This window comes from Tenrec ecaudatus, chromosome 14, assembly GCF_050624435.1.
Source record: "Tenrec ecaudatus isolate mTenEca1 chromosome 14, mTenEca1.hap1, whole genome shotgun sequence".
Taxonomy (NCBI): Eukaryota; Metazoa; Chordata; class Mammalia; order Afrosoricida; family Tenrecidae; genus Tenrec; species Tenrec ecaudatus.
The window spans coordinates 9,385,892-9,408,784 of NC_134543.1; the positions used below are offsets into that span (position 1 = coordinate 9,385,892).

At 50.8% G+C, this 22,893-nt stretch overlaps 1 non-coding gene across 1 annotated transcript; it reads right to left on the reverse strand.

The window, feature by feature from the left end:
* Positions 1–20,681: 20,681 nt before the first annotated feature.
* On the reverse strand, positions 20,682–20,841 carry LOC142426904 (U1 spliceosomal RNA). The gene has a single exon (XR_012779784.1). It is a non-coding gene; the product is annotated as a U1 spliceosomal RNA (small nuclear RNA).
* Positions 20,842–22,893: the final 2,052 nt, after the last annotated feature.

Here is a 22,893-nt window from a genome sequence, read left to right on the forward strand (position 1 = left end):
GAGAGAGAGAGAGAGAGAGAGAGAGAGAGAGAGAGAGAGAGAGAGAGAGAGAGAGAGAGAGAGCACTGCAAAATCAGCTATGGCAGATGTAGTCAGATCTTATCACTTCATCCCCCCTTTGACCCATTTTGAAGTTGTTCCGGGTTTTTGTGTTTGTTTGTTTTTTTTTTTAAGTAAAGGTGAAATACACATGGATCAAGCCCCTGGTGAATCCCCTGTGACCATAGACCGGGCATAGAATAGGCTGTTCACATGAAGACTGCATTGGAAGTGGATTGTGGCAGATGCAGTTAGGTTAAAATTTTAGCGCTCTATCGTTTGATCTCCCTTATGATTCATTTAAATTTGTTCTTTTAATGTTTAATAGTTTGTGCTTTCTTATCTGCTTTACTTTATTCTCTTTTGTTTCTTTTTTTAAAAATGTTTTTCTGCATATGAAATTCAAAATAGGTGAATCTATAGAGACAGTAACTGGATGAGTGGTTCTTTGTGGGCATGGCAGAGGAAGTAGGGAGGAAATGGGAGTTAATCACAATGAGTACACGAATGAAGAGATGTTCTAACTCTGATTGTGGGGATGACCGTACAACTCTTCTTACTGTGACTGAGCTGTGGAACTGTGTGATATGCACAGTGTATGCCAATAAAACCGTCTGGGGGACGAAGTATTGCTCCAGCATCCTAGACAAGGACATCAGAGTGTGAAGCTATTATTTCTCAACACACCTTCATCTAGCTCGAGAGACGTCTGAGGAGTTTCGATAGACCCACATCAAAGCGGCCGTTTGAGCATCTTCGGGGGCTCAGATCGTGTGCCTTTGAAATGCCTTTGATTTGGGGAAGCAACAAAACCCTGGCGTGACTTCCCTGACCTTTTGCTGACCAGTGCTGATGACACTTTTCTTAAAACATCATAAGAAGCCTCCGAGATCGCCCTGGGCCCCATGAGAAAAATCTATCAAGATGACCCTTTTGGAGCCAACCCCCAAACCCCTCAAAATCAGTCACCAAACCATCTGAGCTGACCTCTCCCTTGAACTGAACTGGCCGGCAGGTCCCCTCAGCAGCCCTGGCTGTGGACCTGTTTCTGAAGGCCCCCTAGGGAGACCAAGAGAATATGTCTGCGGCTGTCGGTGGGCAGCAGAGACGTGTGTAAACATGTTTGGCTTGGAGGAGACCCACTCCTATAGGAATTGGAGGAGTCCTGGTGGCATTGTCAGGTAAGAGTTGGACTGCTAACCGAAAGATCGGGAGTTCAAAGCCACCAGCGGATCCTCAGTTTGAAGAGGAGGCTATGCGTTCCCATAGCAGCTATAGCCTCGGAAGCCTTATACAGGGTCACTCTGAGTGAGAAACGACTCAAGGGCAATGGTTTTGGGGTATTACTTTGAACTAGAACTCGAGCACCAATACTTTTTGACTTAACCTCATGTCCATTTCCATAACAAAAAGTAAGGGGAAAATTTCAGGTAGGAGTCCTGGTGGAGTAGTAGTTCCATATTTGGCTGTCAATATCGAGGTCAGTAGTTTCAAAACCACCAGCCGCACTGCAGGAGAAAAACGAGGCTTTCTACTCCCATACAAAGTTAGTCTCAGACACCCACAGGGGCCATTCTACCCTGTGCTATAGAGTCGCTGTGAACTGGGGTAGACATGATGGCCTTGAGTTTGCTTTTATGGGGTGGGTTATTGCTGGCTGCCTGGTCTTCCCGCCCCTGTGTGAAGATAAGGTATGGCCCCTACATTGGCATCAAATGCAATCAACTTTTTCTATCAGCAGTATTGTTTAGCAAGGCAGGCTGCCGTGACTCACAGAAAGGCCACCATCAGATAATGGTGTTGCTGGCACACTGGAGGCAGCCTAGGTGTCTGTCCCCCTACTCCCTGTGGACACCATTGTTTTCCGTGTGGACTGCTACTCGGGTCACCTGACCTGCCAGCCATAATGCAATTTTCGTATCACGATGTTGTTCTAGAAGGAGTGTGTCTATTTCACTTAGGCTCGCTGAAACCCAATCTACAGGAAAAAGACGTTCTAACAGAATTGGAGGTTAAATTTCATTTGCTGATTTAATAAAACCTAACAGGATGGATTTGGGGATATTTCATTAATCTTTCTTTCCTTTCAGTGCAAAGGAAATTAAGTTCACTCTAGTTCAAACTCGGCTTCACTCTTCTGCAATGGGCTGCCAATGTCCACTCTCTCTCTCTGGCAAGTTGAAACCTAATTAGTCACAGAGAATTCTTCCCCGAGCCCGTCACCGTTAGCCGGAAAGCAGGCGTAGGACTGGACGTGATCTCTCTCTCTCTCTCTCTCTCTCTCTCTCTCTCTCTCTCTCTCTCTCTCTCTCTCTCTCTCTCACACACACACACACACACACACACACACACACACACACACACCAGCTGCCCTTTGCTGATCCTCGATTTTACTGTCAGGGGCTATAAAGCCTTCTGGGATGACATTTGGCCCAAACACATTGACAGGCCCTGAGTTCCACAAAAGCAAACGGCAAGGCTGAGCTACGTGGCCCTGGGCAGCAGCCTCAATGTGTTCCAGGAACCCTCGGTGGCTCAAACGGTTCAGCGCTGCTCTGCTCACCCAGAGGTTGGCGGTTCAAACCCACCCAGCAGCTCTTTGGGAGAAGACAGCCTGGCAAACCCCATTTGGCTGTTCTTCCCTGTCACGTGGGGTCTTGGTGAGTCAGACTCGACCAGCAACCTCAACCATAACCCCCCCCCCCCAAAACCCACTCCGCTCATCTTGCTTCATTTGCAGAACAAACAGGGACACTTTCAAAATAGAGAAAGCTTATCTTTTCAGCTCCGGGCATCATATTTAACATCGTTTTAAATGTCAACTCTTTACTCACCGCCCCCCACCCCCTGCCCCAGTGAGGGGGACGTGTCAGGGGAAATATGAGAGCAGAGGGGGAAAGGCCCAGGTTAACCTCGCTGTGCCTCGGTTTTCCCTTCTGTGAATTGGAACAAAATCATCCCAGGCCGCAGAGAGAGAGGTGAGGGTCAGACTGTCGCTCCTCAGCCTCAGCGTGGCTTCCACCTCCTGTCTGTCAGTTCTGGGTGCCTTGGGGGCTGGCGTCACCGTGAGCCTGGAAGTGGCGTCATTGGCGTTTCCAAGAACAACAGGCTCACACAGTTCCACGGAGCTCCCGGATAAAGGCGGACCAGGAGGAACGGCCTGGCAATATATTCCCAAGTGTTAGTCAACACAAGCGCGGGAGGCAGCGGGGTACACGATGGGGCATTGAGGGGTGGGATGGGCGAGCTGACTCAGAAGAGGTAGGAATCACTGAAGGCAGAACTATGATCTATTCTGTAGACCTTCGCCTATCTTACCTAAAAGGTCATGAAGAAGAAATAAAAACCCGGTGGATCCAAGCAAGGCGCCCTCGTGGCATAGTGGTTATGAATTAGCTATGACTTGCAAGGGTTGGCAGTTCGAAACCACCAGCCGCTCCTTGGGAGAAAGATGGGGCTTTCTACTCCAGTGTAGAGTTGGTGTCTCAGAAACCCACAGGGACAGTTCAACCCTGCCCTGAAGCCATCGTCTCCATGGCAGTGAGCCTGCTAGTTACGGTAGTTACATAATTTCATGTCAATTGGACGTGTCAGGGTGGAGTCTCGCCTGTCAATCAACTCACAGCCTGATGGGTCCTCCTTGTGGGCGTGGCCTTCTCATAAGGAGGGTCCTGGGAACCGCCAACTCTCTGCCTTCACCTTTCTGCTGGTGGGCGGCACGTAGTCCTGCGGGAGCCCTGGAGATGCTTCCACCACCATTGGATCCACAAGGCGTTTCACCCACTGGAGGATGTTTGATTGATGCATAATTACTTCTTGATATGAAGGTCTCTCTTACACGTACATGAGTGTCACTCAATTTGTTTCTCTAGTCAACCCGGCCTAACAGTGTCTTTATGGATCCAAACAGCAGGCTGTCGTGGGAAGTGTTGCCTGCTGAGCCCCCCAGGGGGTGGGGGATTGGAAGGATCCACACAACAGCCACCCCATAACTCTCACGGGGCCAGGGACCGGGTGACCCTTCACTCTGTACAGACAAGGTCACCTTGAGCAGGCCCCCACTGGACCACAGCTAACAAGTGTGGTCCACCCTGAGGACCCCGGAGCCCTCTGTGGGGGTCACAGCCCTGTCTCTGTGACCCTCATGAGGTTCAACACTGCCGGGTCCCTGCTTGCTGCCCCAGTGTGGCTGGGACCCCCGTGGGAGGAGTACACGAGTAAACCTGTGCACGGTCTGAGCGCCCTTTTTAAACGACAGGATGGGGGCGAATTTGGGCCCCGTGTACACCCAGCACGTCCTTGGTCATGGAGACATGGCAGCCGGGAGGACACTCGTGACATTAAGGCTGCAGTGAGCACCCGGACCTCGGGGCGGGGGGTCCCTATTCTAAAGGTGGGTAGCATCCTTGGCCCCCGCTGCTGACCGCAGGATAGAAGCTGTCATTGGTTGGGGTGGCCCGTCTGGCAAGGGAGAAGGCACTCTGAAGACAAAGGGTCGTGTTTTGGAAGTTGCGGTTTGTGATGAGTTGCCACTCAGCCCCCCTCCCCTCTGCCGGACCCCTGGGGACCCCTGTATGCAAGGTCTAGCACACTCCCCCAAACACTTGGAGATCAGACCGGCTTTCTTCCTAACCCATCTTCGCCTGCAAGTTCCCCTGTAACCTGATTGGCTCCGCAGCCACGCAGGTCTCCACTGACAGGCAGGAGGTGGCTGGGAATGGACTGTCTCTCCTGCATGGAAGTGGGCATTCTATCATTGACCCACTGCCTTCCCGCTCATCCTAGGGGTCTATTACAGACACTCGCTCACCCCCTCACTGCTCCTCTGTCATCTGGTCCCCCTCTCCTTCCCTGCTTCAGTGTCTTCGCACTCACTGCTGACACGCTGTAGGACAGAGGAGAACCGTCCGGGGTGGTTCAAGCCTGTCAGCCTTTATGGGGTGGGCAGCCTTGTCTTTCCCATTGTCTTCAGAAAGGTCAAAACAGAGACTCGACCTTGTTCACCCGCCAGGTGTAGTGTGGCAGGCTTCCTGCACACCCCCACGCTCAACGGTGCCAGCTCCTGGGGTCCAGGCACCCCCTGTGGGCTGGGTTTGAAGCTCAGCCTCAGTACAGGCCTGGGGGCAGCAGAACCTGACCCCCCGACCCCCACAAGCAGCTCAGAGCCCAAGTCAGCCCTTCTTCTCCATCTCTTCCTCGTCCTCCGTGGCCCCATGTCCACCCTCCTTGTCATGTGACTGAAACAGGGGTAGGTGTCTGGAGAGACCCCTTCTTCCTTTCCCTGCACCCTCCAATCCAGGACATGGTCTCCAATTACGGTTCGTCCCTTGGTGCCAAACTGTAGCATAGTGGTTCCTCACTCGTTAGGCTCGGAGTCAGCAGTTCAAAGCCACCAGTGGCTCTCAAGAGAAAAGATGAGGCTTCCAACTTCTGTAAAGAGTTACAATCTTGGGACCCCACTGGTGAGGTGGTTCTACTCTGTCCTGTAGGGTTTACATCAGAGGTGCTCAACCTTCCTAATGCCAGGACCCTTTAACACAGTTTCTCAAGTTGTGGTGACCACCCCCAAACCATAAAATTATGTTCATTGCTACTTCACCAGTGTCATTTTGCTACTGTTATGGATCGTCATGTAAATATCTGATCTTCAGGATGTCTTTTCATTGTTACAAACTGAACATAATTAAAGCATAGTGATTCATCACAAAAACAATATGTCATGACATATTGTGAAGTATTTATTTCTAATGACAAATCCATGACATTTTGTCTTGAAGCATGGTGTAGCATGGGTAACAGTCTTCATGCCCAGGTACTCATACGTGGGCGTCTCTGCATGTGGGCGGACCCGCCTGGAGACGGATGGAGAAGTGTCTTGGTTCTTAAGACCATCGGAAATAGGTGTTTTCCGATGGTCTTAAGAGATCCCTGTCAAAGGGTTGTTCAACCTAAAGGGGTCGTGACCCACAGGTTGAGAACCGCTGGTCTACAGTCTTGGAAACCCACCTGTGGGGTGATTCTACCCTGTCCTATAGGGTCGCTATGAGTCGGCATAGCCTGTGGCAGAAGACCGTGGAGGTGCCTGCAGTGAGGTGCTTGATGCCCTATCCAAAGGACAGCTGTTTGAATACACCCAGAAGGGCCTCAGAAGAAAGGCCTGGTCACCTGCCTCTGAAGGGTCACTGCCATGGCACACAGCGCGACTCTGACACCCAAGGGGTCACAATGGGTCAGAGCGGACCCCAGTGCCACCAGGGAAGCACTCGGCTGCTGAGCTCCAGGCTGTCTGCCCCTGTAAAGATGGGCAGGCTCAGAAACCCTGGTGGGGCCCTGATGATGCACTGGGCTGCCAACCGCAAACCCAGCAGTTCAAATCACCCGTCAGCAGCGCAGGAGAAAGATGAGACTTTCCTCCTGTGAACTGTAGTCTCGGAAATCCACAGGGGCAGGCCGACCCTGTCCTAGAGGGTCGCCAGGGGTCAGGACGACTGGATGGCAGTGAGTGTTTGGATTGGTGGCGTAGGGGGCTGCACCACGCGCTGCAGAGCCACGAGGTTTGTGGTGTGAGCCCAGCAAGGGCTCAGCAGGATGGACCGACGCCGTGGCTGCAACTGTGGGATCCAGTGTAAGAATGCTTGTGAGGACAACGCAGGACCAGGCCAGACGGAGTTGGATTCTGTTGTACGCAGGGTCCCTGTGTGTCCGAACTGACCGGACGCCACCCAGCAGCAAGCACAGAGGTCGGAGGCCGCGATGACAGTGTGTCCGGTTATTTTGTGTCTTAACCCCTGCAGTCCACTGTTGACCTGTGAGTGAAGGCATGAATAGGGAATACAGAAATGAGGGGTGTTGCCATGCCCACCTTCTACCCATCACCCTTGCCCCGAGGAAGGTCCCTGCCAGGAATCCAGATGCTGTCCCTTGCCACACTGGCCCACAAGACGCTGCATGGGGGAGCCACATCGCTGCTCTGACCAGCCCAGGGACCCGTGGAGGGCACAGTCCATGGGGCATGAGCGTCCCAGCCCCCTCCCAGGTTTGATGAGAGCTGATAGCCATCAAGAGGAGGGCACTGCCAAGGACAGCAAGCCCAGGGTGCTCTCATTCAATCGCCGGCCGCCTCGCCGTGTTGACTCGGCTCAGGTATGGTGGGGCCCACTCGGGAAGGACAGGCACTGTTTCCATTCATCGGCGGGGATGGGGCCTCGCACGGCTGGATGGCTTGAGCCGGCGGCACATTCTTGGCAGGCTGCTGGCAGGCGGGCGCCCCCCCGGGCACGGCCCCTCTCCTTTCCTGCTTTCGCTTTCAGGAGGGTCATGTCCTGCTGGTTTCCTGGAAGGCCCCCTCTGGGCCACCGCCACCCCCTCCACAGTCCTGCCAACCCGCTCACGTGGCTGGGTCCCACTGGGACCCAGGAGGCTATGAGGCATCAAGCTGGGCTTCTCCAGCCCCTCTCGGGGTCCCTGGCACCCTGGCTGCGGCACTGGGGATGGAGGACCTGCTGGCACGGCCTTGTTGGAGGAGCCAATCAGCCAGGTAAGCATGGGCTGATTTGTGCTTCATTGCTCATCTGTGAACACCTTCACCCTCCTCCAGCCCATCCGTAAGCTATTCCGGGGTCTGGCTGGCCTCGATCTCCCTCCCGACCCCACAACCCCTTCCCCAACATCTAAGGCCCTTTTCCAATCTGCAGTCCCTGAGAGGGAAACAATGCCCAGCCAGCCAGGCAAGCACGGGCTGACTTGTGCTTACTTACCTAATCTGTAGTGAACAATCCCCCATAGGCTGTTCACCACCTCTTTGTCGGTAAAAAAAAAACATAGACCGTCCTCTACAGATAAAGCAGTAAGCACAAGTCAGCCTGTGCTTACCTGGCTAACAGGGTCCACTCAAGAGGAGAAAGATGAGGCTTTTTACTCCTGTAAGGAGCTACCATCTCAGAAACCCACTGAGGCAATTCTACCGTGTCCTCAGGGTCGCTGGCAGTCGCGTCGACTCCACGGCCATGCGCCGTAATGGAAAGTCCACAAGCAAATGGCTTTCGAGGACAGGCCGTGCTTGATGGAGGAAACAAAGCCCACATCTGGGGCCCAGCTGTGCAAATTTCTTCCGGGGGTCTTCTGCTTTCTTCATCTGGTGGACTCCTTGGTGTCTCTCTGCCTGTCACCAGCTCCTTGCTTGGTCTCTCTGTGTGTGTATGTGTGTGCACGTGCGCATGCATGTCCAGTCTGCTTTCTCTAAGCCACTGTGCTCGTGTGAATAGGTTTAAAACACTACCGTGGCCATCAGAGTCGAACATGCTCTGGGCAGTTTCCAGGGGCTGAGGTTTCAGAGAAGTCCAGTGCCAGGCCTTTCTTCCGGGGCCCCGTGGGGTGGACTTGAACTCCCAGGGTTTCGGTTTGCACCACCCAAGGACCTCTGTTGGGTTTGGGGCCCACTCTGCCCTCTTTATGCTCAGGAACCAAAAAGAACGACCTTCGTTTCCAACCAGGGTCCAGCTCTTGGTGGCCGGGGTGAGGATGGCCATGCTTTTCTCCATGGGGACACAGTCCTATCCCTGACAAGGGAGGGCGAGAAAAAGGAGAAGGCTATGGAATGTGAGACGAATTGCCTCCAGGAGCAAGTACCTCCTCTCTCCCATGAGACCAGAAGGAATAGATGGTGCCCGACACACACACCCTCGTCATGGAGGCCTCATCGGAGCAAAGATCCCACAGAAGAGGTCGGATCAAAAGGGGGACGGGTAGAGAGCATGACTTCAACCTCTCATAAAATTAAAAGACTCTGAAGGCTAGATGAATCCCTGATAGTGTGTAGCCTGTTGCTGATCTTTAAACCGAAAGCCAAAAGTAGCCCTCTTAAAAAACACAACAGTAGCTGAGATTAACTAGTGGGGAAAGGTCGGCCTTGAGCAGGATGCTCGTTCCAGGACTGTCTGCCTGGGACCAAACGGACGATGGCAACACGAAGGGTTAGGTGAGAACCTCGGTGCAGGGGCTTATGTGCACGTGGGAGGGACCACTCGGAGCAGGAGGGGGAGAACGGATCACTGCACAACCGGAAGAATGCAACCCAGGCCGCCCCATGCGCACATAGAGACTGCTCCCCTGCCTTCTGCGGGCTTGTGCTGCCGACCCAACAGCAGCAGATATCTACATTGTAAAGAGAAGAAAAGGTGCATGTCTCTCAAGCTCCCGCAGAGCGAGCCCCTCCCATGCAGGTGCTGCGTCTGAGCACCCCCGGGCCCTGTCCATGACTTCCCCAAGGTGCTTTGTCTGTCCTCGGGGGAGTCTGCACGGGCCACGTCTTCATGGCCTATGTCCCTGTAGGCCAGTGGTTCTCAACCTGTGGGTCGCGACCCCTTTAAGGATGAATGACCCTTTCACTCGGGTCACTTAAGACCACTGGAAAACACACATTTCTGGTGGTCTTAGGAACCGAGACACCGCTCCTCTCTCCGTGTCCCGGCAGGTCCGCCCACGTGCAGATATGCCCACCCACGAGTTCCCCAGTGAAGACTTTTACCCATGCTACACCATGCGTCAAGACAAATTTGCATTGATTTGTCATTAGACATAAATATTTCACGATATCGAATTACATATTGTTTTGTGGTGAATCGCTATGTTTTCATGATGTTCACTTCGTGACCATGAAAATACATCCTGCACATCAGATAGTTACATGCCGATTCATAACAGTAGCAAAATGACAGTGATGAAGTAGCAACAAAAATCATTTTATGGTTGGGGGGGGCAGTCACCACCACACGAAGAGCTGTATCACAGGGTGGCATCATGAGGATGGCATCTGACTCCCTGCTGTGCCTCAGAGTCCAGCCAGCCTGCTGCTCACAGCCAACCTTCCACCACCCACCGCCTGCTCTTCCTCGCTGCCCCCCAGACACAGGCCCCCAGGAGGGATCCTCCTGAATCAAGACACTGGCCTGCTGTGCTCTCGGGAGCCACCTCGCTCGCCCAGGCCAGAGCCCTGGGGACCCTGAGGAAGACAGGGAGGGCTCCCATGCATCCCCCGAGCACATACCCGTGGAGGGATTTTTCTGCCCCTTTCTTGAATTCCCCAGGTTGGAGCCAGCTACCCCACCACACGGGCTGCATTAGGGCTCAGCTGTGCCGTCCTCTGTGTGGCCATTCCCAGCCAGAGAGCTCACTCTCCCAGGCAACGACAGGATGCTAGGGGGCATGCAGGGCCTTGAGGGCCGCCCCCTCTATTGCTGGTCAGCAATCTCTCCCACGTCTCAAGTTCACCCGGCAGGTCAGACCCAGCCTTTACCAGGTGCCTGCTGCGTCATTCTCGCACTGTGACAGGGTCGCTGCAGGACACCCTTGTATGGAAGGGCCGGGAACACAAGACGGAGGAGCAGCCAAGGCTGTGGTCAATCCCTTCACTGTGAAGACCTTCTCCCCAAATCCAGGGTCTAATGTACAAATGGGATCTCTGAGGGGTGCTGGGGATGTAGTCTGCTGCTAACCAACAGGTTAAAAGTTCAAGCCCACCTGGAAGAACCTAGGAAGTAAGGCCTGGGGATCATTGCCTGAAAAATCAGTATTGAAACCCCCTGGAGCCCCGTTCTACTCTGACACCTGAGGCCACCATAAGCCAGCATCACCTTGGTGGTGACTGCCTTTTCAGCTTCCAGAGCTCATTTGGGTCACCTGTTTCATGCCTGTTGATTCCCGCCCCAACCCCACAAGCAATCCTAGAAGAGCGGAGGTTAGCACCATCTCACAAATGGGGGGGGGGGGGTGGCTGATGGTGCGGAAGCAGATATCGCCAGGCCTTTCTCTCTCAGCACATCCGGAGGAGCTGGAACTCCAACCCTTTGTATCACCCAGGGACAGACCCCGAAGTCCCACCCATCCACTTGCCACCCCACCCACTCTGGTGCAGGGTGGCCTCAGCCTGGAAACTTCTAGAAGGTTCTGGAAATGCCCTTGATGGGGCTGGGAGGGTTCTTCCCGCCAGGAGAAACAGGGCACCAGGCTCCAAGCCCTTCTTGTCCACCCCGTCCCGGCCTGGCTCTCCAGTCGGCTCGGCGCCATTTCCCTGGCTGCGTCAGGAATTACCTCTCCTTTGGGCCAAAGACAAAAAAGAATGTGGACTTGTTTCCAGGATTATTAAATTACACACGGCGGATTCTTCCCGAGTCCGTCCCGTCTTAGTGGGGTTTAGAGCTGCGTCCAGGCCAGCCGGGCTCCGGTTACCTCTAATGAGGATAATGATCAGGAGGCTTAAGGATAATTCTGCTCTGATTCTCTGCGCCTGCAGGACCTGTTGGCCAACTCGGCCGAGTGCAAACAGCCCCCAAACGTCCCTCCCTGAACCGACGCCACTCGCCCGGCTGCTCACTCACCTCGGGCTGTGCGGGCCCAGGCCCTTGCCTGTCCCCCTTCCTCGTGGCCTGATGCTCTGGAGAGGGCTTTGAACACCAGCTCCTGCCCCTCTCCCGGGTAGGGGGAAGCACAAAGTGGGAGCAAGAAAAAAAAACGCACCCAAACACACACCAAAAATGCAGCTAATTCCATCCTGTCAGCAGTGGATATTAAAGACGATTCGCCGGCCAGCCCCGGCGATGTGTAAGTCACAATGGCGCTACTGTTGGGTTTTAATTTAATTTTCGGCAAGGTAAGCGAAGCCCCGAGTGTGGCCGGAGAGGGGCCGCTGGGCCTGCTTCTCCCCTGTGGGCAGGCTGGAGCTGTCCCAGGCCTGGCCTCACTCGGCACCGGCCTCAGCAGCGAGGGGAAATACCCGAGCAGCAATAAACACTGGTCAGGGCTGCGGCTTAGTGAGCCTCGACTCTGCACCTGGTGCTTTGGGGCTGGGGTGCTGGTGAAGAGGACTGACTGTGCCGTGGCTACCAGAGGAGGAAGATACCCTGGTGGCTGCTAACTGCAAGGTCAGCAGTTCAAAACCACCAGCCCTTGTGGGAAGGAGAAAGATGAGACTTTCTACTCCCAGAAAGAGTTAGTCTTGGTGACTCACAGGGGCAGGTCCACCCTGTCCTAGAGGGCCCCTGGGAGGCAGTACGGACTCAATGGCTGCAAGTTTGGTGTCGTGACTGGGAGAAGAATGAAGTCCTCCCAGAAGGTCACAATCAGAATGCCCCTGAGATTCGGGAGGGTGACCTTGCATCTGGATGTGCATCTGGAAGGACTCATCTCTAGGAGAGGACCCCGCGTGGGTAAAGGAGAAGGCCAGCCTAAATTAGGGAGAGCCACGGTGAGGCAGATGGCCACCAGGATGCCCGCAGAGGACGTGAAGGCGACAGGGGACCAAGCAGCATGTCTTGCCATGAGATGCGAGGTTTCTATGAGTACCATCCCCTCGACATCCCCAGAGGACCACGCGGAGCTGGGCCTTCCCCACACAGCTGCAGCCCTCACTGGGCTCCGAGGTACAGTCCTATGTCCACTTCCCAGAGGAGGGGACGGAGCCACAGTGAGCCTCCGCCATGTCACGGAGGTCACCCAGGCAAGAAGGGGCAGAGCAGGAACTCAAGTCCCGGGCTTTCTGACACCACTGAACTTGCTGTTTCCGTGGTCAATGCTCTGTCCACGTCCTGCTACCAGGCAAGTGTCAGGCCCTGTGGCCTGGAGTTCGCCCCCTGGGCTCTGCCCTGGAGCTCTGTGTCCTGTGAGCTCTCAGGAACCACTGGCGATGGTTCTTAGAAGGTGAACTACCAGTGACGTAGCTTCCAGCATCATCGCTGCCACAAGGCAACAAACGGACAGACAGATAGGTGGAGGCTCTCACAGACTGCTCGAGAGTTAGCTATGATTTCACAGCCAGCCAGGAGGCTTGGTTGCGCAGGTGGTATGGATGTGCTCGGCCGCTAACCTAAGGGGTGACTGTTTGAACCCACCAGCCGTTCTGTAGGAGAAAGAGAGGCTGTCTGTTTCTGAAAAGAATTACAGCCCAGAAGCCCCTCGAGCAGTTTTACTCTGTCCTAGAAGGTTGAATGTGTTGGAATCAACTTGACAAACATGAGTTCTCAATGTTTGGTTTGGTTTTACAGCTAGAGGAGGTGGCAGGATTTGAACTCAGGCCCCTCACCCCAAGGTGCTGCCCACTCCGTGGGGCTGCCTCCTATGTTCCCAGGTCACCAGACGCACCGGAGTTCTAGCCACATAGAAAAGGAGGCGGAAGCATTTAGGAACTAGAGGAAAGTTGTATGTTTCATCGTTGCTACATCGCACCCTGACTGGCTCGTCTCTTCCCCAAGACCCTTCTGCAAGGGAATGTCCAGTGACCTGCAAATGGGTTTTGGGTCTCCACTCCACACACCCCCGCCTCATTCACTATGATAAGATTTTTTGTTCTGATGATGCCTGATACCTGATCCCTTCAACACCTCGTGATCACACAGACTGGTGTGCTTCTTCCATGTGGGCTTTGTTGCTTCTGAGTTAGATGGTCACTTGTTTGCCTTTAAGACCCCAAATGCTACATGTTTTGATAGCCGGGCACCATCAGCCACATTTACTTATGCACCCATTTGTCTTCCTCCTTCCCCAAATCCTACCTTGCAAGTCTGGCTAGACCAGAGGATGTACATTGGTACACGTGGGAACTGGAACCACAGGGAATCCAGGGTGGATAATCCCCTCAGGACCAGTGGTGAGAGTGGTGATACTAGGAGGGTAGAGGGAGGGTGGGTTGGAAAGGGGGAACCGATTTCAAGGATCTACATGTGGCCTCCTCCCTGGGGGACAGACAACAGAAAAGTGGGTGAAGGAAGACATCAGACAGAGCAAGATATGACAAAATAATAATTTATAAATTATCGAGGGTTCATGAGGGAGGAGGGAGCGGGAAAATGAGGAGCTGATGCCAGGGGCTTAAGTGGAGAGCAAATGTTTTGAGAATGATGAGGGCAAGGAATGTACAAATGTGCTTTATACAACTGATGTACGTATGGATTGTGATAAGAGCTGTATGAGCCCCTAATAAAATGATTTTTTAAAAATAAAACACTTTATCGGGAAAAAGAAAAGAAAAGGAGGCGGGAAGAGGGCAGGTGTGGACAAAGGCATCTTACAACTGACCAAGCCTGAGTGGCAAGGTCGCTCGCCTGCAGTTAGTGGGCTGTGGGGGCTGTCCTGCTATCTGTTGGAAGCGACTACTTCAGCTGACCTTGGGTGGAAACGTCAGTCAAAGGTCAAAAAAGAACTCTTTGTTGGCGTCTCTCTGAGTATTTCTGGAGTCTTGAAGTAGCCAGCATCATGGCAAGTTCAATCCCATGGACCGGACTCACATGCCTGCTTAGTCGCAGATGCCTGGGGAAACCCTGGGCCTCCTTCCGGCCCTTTCTGGGTCACACATGCTCCATTTGACACACGCGCGCACACACACATCACCCAGCCCACGCTGACACGGTGGGGGGAGCTGCACCCCTATTTCAGTGACTTTCATCTTTTACTGCCTTGGTGACAAAGACCCCATCTTTTGCCAACATGATTCACGAGCTGATGGTTTTTCAGTTTATCAGAAGTTTTCCCATTGATCATGCGAGAATCAAGCACACATACCCCAGTCTTTCCGACGAGAAAGCTGAGGTTCAGAGAGAAGTGACTCCCCTAAGTATGCCCACACTGCTAGGTGGCCACCTGACGGTGACCCTCCCTGCTTCGAGGACCCTGAAGTTGCCCTCTGAGTAAAGTGTGCGTCCCTGCATGTGCAGAAAGGCATATTTGTGTGTTCCCATCTATATGCATGCATGTGCATGTGTGTGTGTGTGTGTGTTTATAAAGGCATCTGTGCATGAATGTTAGCAGGTTAGCACCTGTGGTAAGGTTCATGTGTCAGTGTGTGCGTTCATGTGCACACATGCATGTGTGTGTGCCTGTGTGTGTATGCATGTGCACCTGAATGTATGGACATGTGTGAAGGGACACGTTTGTAAAGGCATCTTTTATGCACATGTGTGAGGGTTCAGATGCCAGTGTGCGTGTATGCACACAAACAAATCTGTGTGTGCGTATATGTGGGTGGTGTGTATGTGCATGTATGTGGGCAAAATCTGACCCCACTCCCTTTCCAGCCAGAATTTCCATCACCCCCTCCATCTCCCCACATTCTCCCTTGCCATGCTAGCTGGACTGAGCCACTGGTAAGGTCCTAACGACTCTAAGTTCTCACCAGCCTGCATGAATAACACAGTCGTGTTTATTTCGCTTCCACTGCCAGCACAATGATTGAGAGCATGGGTTCTGGGCCAGACTTGGGTTCCTCCCCTGCCAGGGCCAGAAGGGCAAACACATGTGGCCTGGAAGGAGTCCAGCCAGGGTTATTCCACAGAAGCAAGAACGCTCCATTCACTCACTTGCAAAGTGGGCTTACTCGTCTCCACTAGGCTTGTCGAAGGGTTAATGTTTGCAGTTTCTAGGCAAGTGCCTGGCACTTTGCCAGAGCGACGTGGATGACTGTCACATAAATAAGCCTTCTCAGTCTGGGTTCCTGGTCTGAGGAGGGTTGGGGTCGCATCCCCCCAGCCTTGTATGAAGTCTGGCACCGTGTCGGTGTGATGCTCATCTCCCCGCTTCAGAATCCCCCATCTCTAGAGACGGTGAAATCCTCAAAAGTGAATTGGGACACAGAGCGCGTGCTCCCCTCAGAACGTGTGAGCTGAAGTGGGCTGGCGTTGGCCACTTGGAGTGGGACAATCATGTGACTTCTGACGCGAGGAGTGACAGGTTGAAGAGAAATGGCATCATGCCCATCATCAAGAAGAGCATTTTGAGATCTGTCCTAAAGATCAATGCAGTCAGGCATACGTTAAGATCCACATCGCCACAAGGAAGACCAGTTAATACGACTGTTCAAATGTACACAGGAACCATGAAAGCCAATTATGAGGGACCAGAGTTGATCAAACGTGCAATCGAAATGAATTGGTAGTTACCGGTGACTGGAAAGTGAACGATGGAAACCAAGAGGAAGGATTGGTGGTTATAAAACAGGGCCTGGGGCAGAAATGGAATTGGAGAACACGATAGGTTTTTGCAAGACCCATGACTTCTTCACTGTAACTATCTTTCATCAACAACGTAAAGAGTGACTCCGCACATGGACCTCATAAAGTGGAATACACAGCAATCAAATCGACTGCATCTGTGGAAAGGGGTGATTGAGCAGCTCAATATCTTTAGCTGAAACAAGGCGGACTGCAGAGCAGACCATCAAATGCTCATACGCAAGTTCAGGTTGGCGCTGAAGGAAATTAAGAGAAGTCCACAAAAAATAAAATGTGATCTAGAGTATATCCCACCAGAATTTACATAAACCACACCTCAAGAATAGATTGGATACATTGAACACCAATGGCCTGGCAAGATGAGGGACGGCATCCAGATGGTCTATGTGTCCACTACCCCCCCTTATTTTTAAAGAATATCGTACATGAAGATAACAAAAAGTCCTTAAAGGGACAGGGAAGGAAGCCTAGATCAAACTGGATTCAAAAGAGCTTTGGAATTGGCTCTTGGATGTAGACAAGTTAAAATGACAGGAAGAATGATAAAGTGAAAGAGCTGAAGAGAAAATTTCGAACGGCACCTCCGGAAGAGTAAGTATCTTAATAGGTGTGTGAAGCCCTGGAGTTAGAGAATGAATGGGAAGAACTAGCTCAGTGCTCCTCAAGCTGAAAGACTGAAAAATAATTCAGGCCTCAGGTTGCAGTACTGAAGGATTCTATGGAAAACCCAGAATGGTGCAGGAAGCAGCCAACGACTATTATGAAAGGAATACACAGCATCACTGTCCCCCAAATAACTGAGGGGTGTTCTACCATTTCAAGAGGTAGCACATGATCAAAAAGCAATGATATTGAAAGAAGAAGTCAGACCTGCACTGAACGTATGGGCAAAAAAACCAACAAAAGTCCAGGAGCTGATGGAATACCAATGGAAATGTTTGAATAAATTGATGCCGGGCTGCAAGCACTCGCTGGTCTATGCCAAGAAATCCAAGATGGCTACTTGGCCAAACAACCGGAAAGGATACAACTGTGCACATTCCAAGGGAGGTGGCCCAATAGGGTGGGGAAATTATCAAACAAGATCCTCAACATCACATGCACGTGCATTTTTCTGACAATAAATTTAAAAATGGTTGCCGCGACATGTTGACAGGGAACTCAAGCCAGATTCAGAAGGGGACCCAGAACAAGGGATATTATTGTTGACGTCTGATGGCGCTTGGCTTAAAGCAGAGCATATCAGAAAGAGGTTCCTTTGTATTTTATTGGCTATGCAAAAGCCTGACGATCTACTTTTTTTTTAAAGCCATTGATTGAAGATCAGACTTAGTGATTAGATAGAGATTGGTGAACTCACCTCCGTGTCTCAATTTCCAGCCAAATAATTGCCAGATCTCTAAGGGGAACAACAATACCGAGGAAGCACACACTCGGAGCTGAGATCAGAAGGACAGCGCTTACCCGGGGAGAATGTTCAGAGGGTTGGGAAAGAAAGGGCAAACGCAGGGAGGAAGTGGAATAAGCGGAGTGACATGGTGGGAAATCCAGGGAGTGAGATGATGCAGACTGCGGATGAGTTTGGGGATGTTACACTGGTGATTCGCTCTGTAAAACGCCACGCCCTTCCCAATGAGAAACTGCTCCAACATTAGAGAAAAAGAGTGTCGCGTCTGTAGCTGCCACATTGTGAACAGCCCAAGTCATGGAGAACATGCTCCTTCAACGTTTGGAAACTGTTCTCTGAGTGAGCCAAGGAGTGCTCGTGCCGCTCCAGCATTCTGCTATTGCGATCATGGCTCAGTTTTGGGGGATGTTCGCAATCATCAGGGAGCCCATCAACCATCATCCCGGTGGGAATGCGGGCCCTTGGCTGCAACTGTCGTTTGGTTATGGATATAAGAGCTCAGAAAGGATCAATGAAAGCATTCTGTGTGAGCCAACTTCTTGTAAGCTGCCGTGGAGCTGATTGCTACTCATAACAACTCCACGCGTGCAGGGTCGTGCTGGCTGTTCCGTAGGGGTTTTAAGGCCTTGCAACATAGACCTCCTCCTTTTCCAGGAGAACAAAGATACCGCATGACCTTCACCATGAAAAAACCAGCCCAAACATACATAGACAGCTGAGAAGTCAAAGGGTGGCTGAGAGGGCCTCTAGGTGGTCCCTGGGATCCCCCACGCTCTCTTCCTGTCTCACCGGCTCTCTCTTCAATCCTTGTTGCGATCGCAGAAGGCTCCCCTTCAGGGTGGTAAGATCCTTGTTGTTGTTGCTGCTGCTAGGTGCCGTCAAGTCAGCTCTGACTCATAAGGACCCCGGGTACAGCAGAAGGAAACACTGCCCAGTCCTGTGCCACCCGCACAATTGTCACTTTGTTGGAGTCCATCATGGCAGCCGCTGTGCCCGCCCATCTCATTGAAGGCCTTCCTCTTGCGTCTTGTTTACCAAACACAATGTTCTTGTCTAGGGACTGGTCTCTCCTGATCACGTATCCAAAGTACCTGAGACAAAGGAGCGTTCTGGCGGCACCTGTTCCAAGACAGATCTGTTTGTTCTTTGGGCAGTCCAAGGCACGTTCAGTATTCTTCTCCAGCACCAATTCAAATGCATCCATTCTTCTTATTCAATATCCAGCTTCCATTGACATATGAGACCACTGAACGTACCATGGTTTGGCTCTGGAGCGCCTGAGGCCTCAAAGTGACATCCTTGCTCTTCAGCACGTTTAAAGATGTCTCTGCTCACCAGGGAATACCGAAAATAGACTTTGGGGCCAGGGCTTGGCACCCCATCAGACTCAATCGGAAAGCACTCCTAAAGGCCAATAAACAGTCCTTGAACTAACTACAGGCTTTTCTTTTTTGTTGTTGTTGGTTTTTTGCCACTGGCTTTTTGTTGTTGTTTTCGTTTGTTGCTTGCTTTTGCTCTGTCTTGTTTTTGTGCATGTTATTGTCTCCGCAGGTCTGTCTAAATAAAATAGGCTGGATGAACAATCTGGAGGAAAAAACAACTGGACAGACAGTTCCGGGGGCACATAGGAGAGGGGGAGGTTGGGTGAAAGGAAGTGGTGTTAACAAACCCAGGGACAAGGGAACAATAAGTGGTCCAAATTGGTGGTGAGGACGGTGTAGGAGGCCTGGTAGGGTGTGATCAAGAGTAATGTAACCAAGAGGAATTACTGAAACCCAAATGAAGGCTGAGCAAGACAGTGGGAACTTGATGAATGCATTAGCCGATCGAATATGGGTGTCGGATAAAGGATGGTATAGAGTGAGGCAAGACACAGATGTCCTTCACCCTTATAATATTTCTAGATGTACATTATGTCTCTGTAATACCTGGACAACAAATAAGGAGGGCAATGAATGGCAGAATGGATAGACGGATAGATAGATAGATAGATAGATAGATAGATAGATAGATAGATAGATAGATAGATAGATAGATCGTCTGGGTACATTAGAGAAACAAATCCACAGAAACTCATGTATAAGAGAGAGTTTTCTATAAAAGTTAGGTACACATCAAGAAAACATCCCAACCCAGTGTTGTCTAAGCCCACAAGTCCAACATTAACCTATATGTCGGACACCAATCCACAAAGTCCTCCTCCATCTCACAAAATACACACTATGACGCCGACTGCAGGAGGAAAGCCAAATCAGTGAGTGTGTAAGCATCTCAGTGCTGGCAGGGGTCTCCACATGGCTGCTCCAGCACCCAGGGCTGCATCAGGGTAGGTCCAGGCGGCTTCTCCTTGAGGATTTCTTGCAGGAAGTGAGCCTTGCCAGATGAAGCAGGGAACTGGCTAAGGCAGCTGCACCCTGGTCTGACCATCAGAAAGCAAGAGGCCCGAGAACTAGCAAGGTGAGACTCACTGAGCCATTTATCTCTCCGTCCTTCAATTAACCCCACATGTGTTTATCAGCCCGATGGCACAATAAACTACCTACCTCAGACAGATAGATAGATAGATAGATAGATAGATAGATAGATAGATAGATAGAGAAAGAAAGAAAGAAAGAAAGACATGCAGTGGCTTTAAGAAGATTGAGAAAACTTGTCCCAAGTAGACTGAAGGTAGTGACAATAGCTAGAGTTTATACCGTGATTGAAATCCTGAGTGGTATAAATGGTTAATACAGGTGGTTACTAACCGCAAACTATAGATCCAAAACAGAACTTAAAAGAACATGCAAAACCATAACTGTCTTGGGCTTGGTAGAGAGACAAATCCAGTGACACTCATACATGTGTAAGAGAGAGCTTTATATCAAGAAGTAGTTAGTTATATATCGGGAAAACATCCCAGCCCAGTCCAGATCAAGTCCTAAGTCTGCAAGTAGCCCATAAATCCCTCGTCAGACTCACAGCCACACGCAATGATACAGAGTGCAGGGGATCACAGGCCGGGGTTACGGAGAAGTGTGGATCAACAGTGGTAGAAGCATCCCCAGGGCTGGTGCAGGTCTCTACGCGGCTCCTCCACAGGAAGTTGACAGCAGAGGTGGGGGGTAGGGGAAGTTCCCAGGATCCTCTTTATCAGGAGGTCATGCCCACAAGGAGGTACCATCAAGCTATGTATGATCTGATTGACAGGTTACAGGTTAGACTCCACCCATCTCTTCTTTCCTGCCCCCCTCCCTGCTTAGGGGAGAGCGTGAACGCAGTCCCCCACTACCACAAATTATTCAGTTGAGTTTCCCACATTTGGGGAAATCTCAGGGGTCAGAACTGAGTGCAGTGGATCAGCCTCATCCTGGGGAAACCACCTTCGTGATGATGGGATCTCCCCTGCCGGGTAAGTATCACCCCTATCTTCTTAAGGGTGTTACGTTACACAACAAACCCTAACTATCACACCATCCTTACTAAACAGGCTACAGGGAGTTCTTCTGATGGAGAAACAACCAGGGCAGACAAAAATCTGAGGGTGGCTTACATGAGACCACCACTCACAAGTCAACCCGGACACAGAAGGACCCAAGGAAAACCGACTGAAATGAGGAGCAGAAATGCCCTTTGTCAAGGATAATTACAAAAAATAAGATGAACTGAAGGCTGTACTTTCTAGATGTTCAAATGGAGAGGAAGAAGAACGGACATGTTTAAGCTTCAAACGAAATTAGAAAATCAATATACTTTCTCATCAAAATAAAGAGAAAAATCACAAAGATTCTGTATGTACTAAAATGTCGACAACAATGAGAATGAATGACAAGAAGACTCACAAACAAAATGAACTTCACACAGAAAATTCTGTGGAGCAAAGACATCAGTACCACAGGGAGAAACCAAAGCACACGTACATACCGTAAAATAACAGTAACCAAGTCCAACCTGTGCAAATTTACCAGTCAAGAGACAAGGAGCAGCAGAATGAATAAGAACATAGAACGCCTCAATATGCCGTCTGCAGAAGAAGCACCTTAGACACAAAGACAAAAACAGACTCCATCCTTCTGTGGTGAGTGGCACCTGGGGTCCTAAAAGCTCTTCAGCCAATCATACAAGGTGCAACGATACAGGATCGCTCCCTGTCTGGAGGAAAAATGCGTGAAGAAAATCAAAGATGTATGGGATCCATTAGTCCCATGGATGAATGGACCACATGAACATCAGTCTCCAAGACCCTGATACCAGAAGAACTAGATGGTGCCCGGCTACCACTACCAAGTGCTCTGAAAGGGATCACATTAGAAGGTCCTGGATAGAAGAGGAGAAAGGCCAAGTTTACTGGTCATATAGAGACTGGTGGTGGACTACCTTAGTCACCATTCTGATCACACCCCTCGCTCAATTTTCAGAGAAACAATGGGCAGGTCTATAAGGAGAACAATAGTATGAGGGAGATAAGTACACCTTGGTCTAATCAACCACTGAGATCAAAAGGGCATCATTTACCAAAGGACAAAATTGCTTGGTATGATTGAGCGATAGAATGGTATTTCGACTGGATTAGCTCCTGATGAAATGATTTTGGGGAAGAAAGCTGATAGATAGATAGATAGATAGATAGATAGATAGATAGATAGATAGATGATAGATAACAAAAAGATGAAATATGTTTTCATACTAGGGAAAAATAGATTAGCACTCAATTGAAAATAAGAAATCTAGATCTTTGAATAGAATTTCAAAAAGACTTTTAGTAGAGTTTTTGGGGGGATAGAAAGTTTGAGATAAGAAATGACAAATGACCTTTTTACGAAGATGGCACCAAAGGCCAAGAAGGAAGCTCCTGCCCTTCCCCAAACAGAAGCCAAAGCAAAGGCTTTAAAAGCCAAGAAGGCCGTGCTGAAAGGCGACCACAGCCACACACACAAAAATAGATCCGCACGTCACCCACCTTCCGGCGGCTCAAGACCCTGAGACTAAGAAGGCAGCCCAAATACCCTCCAAAGAGCATCCCCAGGACCGCAGGAGCAATAAGCTGGGCCATTATACCATCATCAAGTTCCCCTTGACCACAGAGTCTGCCACGAAGATCGAAGAGAACTTGTGTTCACTGTGGATGCCAAAGCCAACAAACACCAGATCAAACAGGCTGCGAAGAAACTCTATAACATTGATGCAGCCAAGGTCAACACCTCGATCAGGCCTGACGGTGAGAAGAAGGCAGATGTTCGACTGACTATGACGGTGTAGATGTTGCCAACAAAATTGGAATCATCTAAACTGAGCCCAGCTGGTTAATGGTAAATATAAACTTTTCCTTTAAAAAAATCATTTTATTGAGGGCTCTTACAACTCTTATTGCAATCTATATGTACATTCATTGTGTCAAGCACATTATAAACTTTTTCAATATAAAAAAATGAAGAATACAATTTACTATTATCATATATATTCGTGTATAAG